Raw genomic sequence first — 1,190 nt, forward strand, 5'->3', positions numbered from 1 at the left:
TTTGGAGAGGGACATCATGCTGGGCAGAGTGGAGGGACAGCGCAGGAGGGGAAGACCCTCTACGAGGTGGATTGAGTCAGTGACTGGGGTGATCGGGATGGATGTGTAAGAGGCAATGAGATTGGCACAAGATAGAGTAGGGTTTAGGTCTGTTGTACATAGGGTCGCTATGAGTCGCAAGCAACTTGACGGCACATAACAACAACCAACAATGAATATTGGTGTACAAATTTTATTTTGTGCCTTAGTTTTCATTTCCTTGGAATACATTAATAGCAGTAGAATAGCTGAGTCATATTTAACAGCAGTAAATAGCTGGGTCATATGTAATTTCCCTGTTCAGGTTTTTGAGGAAACTCCAGTTGCTTCCAGGTAGCTGTAGTGTTTTACAGTCCTACAGTACATGAGATTTTCTATCTTTCCACATCCTCTCCAACACTTATTGCTTTCTGCCATGCTAAACTTTGTCACTGCGACTGGGGTAAGTTGATATCTCATTGGGTTTTGATTTGCACCTCTCTTATTGTCAATGATTTTGAACATTTCTTCATGTGTCTGTTGGTCATCCACGTGTCTTCCTCTGTGAAATGTATTTTTTTTTTACTTTAGTACAATGTAAAAATATAATTTACATATCATATTATAATGAATCAATGACCCTAAAGCCACAATTAAATATTCATTAAAAATCTGCACATCTTCCTCAGAATAATCCTTTACTATACAAAAGTTTACAGATGTTTAATGTATATAGATTTTCTTTAGTGTGCTACAATTTAGAGGCTTTACTCAAACATTCCCCAGATCAAGTGCAAAATCTTTTTCTTCATTGATTTGTCCAATGACTGCAACGCTGTCACCTCTTACATTGTGTAATCCTAAAACCACTTGCTCTACTCCCTGTCAAGAGCAGAACACTTGCTCATGACTTTGATCCAAAATCAAATTAGTGGTCTGGTCAAAACTTTTCAGAGTTCCCACAATCATTCTTCCATCAGAAGTAATAACAACTACAGTTCACTTGATGTAGCTCTTCAAAGCAGATATCATGGTGCTTCGCCCGGGAGCTCTGGGGAATGTGACAACACTGGGACAAGAGAAGCCAGAAAGGGCAGCCACGAACTGGTTATGTGTCATGTCCCTTAACCCACAATACTGTCACTTATTATTATTTTTCTTATTATTATTAA

The 1,190-nt window shown here is 38.7% G+C and overlaps 1 pseudogene; it reads right to left on the bottom strand.

Annotated features, from left to right (window-relative positions):
* Positions 1 to 741: 741 nt before the first annotated feature.
* LOC102866594 lies at positions 742 to 1,050 on the bottom strand (annotated as a pseudogene).
* Positions 1,051 to 1,190: the final 140 nt, after the last annotated feature.

The sequence above is a fragment of the Elephantulus edwardii genome, unplaced genomic scaffold (assembly GCF_000299155.1).
Source record: "Elephantulus edwardii isolate Elephantulus edwardi_28Jun2011 unplaced genomic scaffold, EleEdw1.0 scaffold00056, whole genome shotgun sequence".
Lineage (NCBI taxonomy): Eukaryota > Metazoa > Chordata > Mammalia > Macroscelidea > Macroscelididae > Elephantulus > Elephantulus edwardii.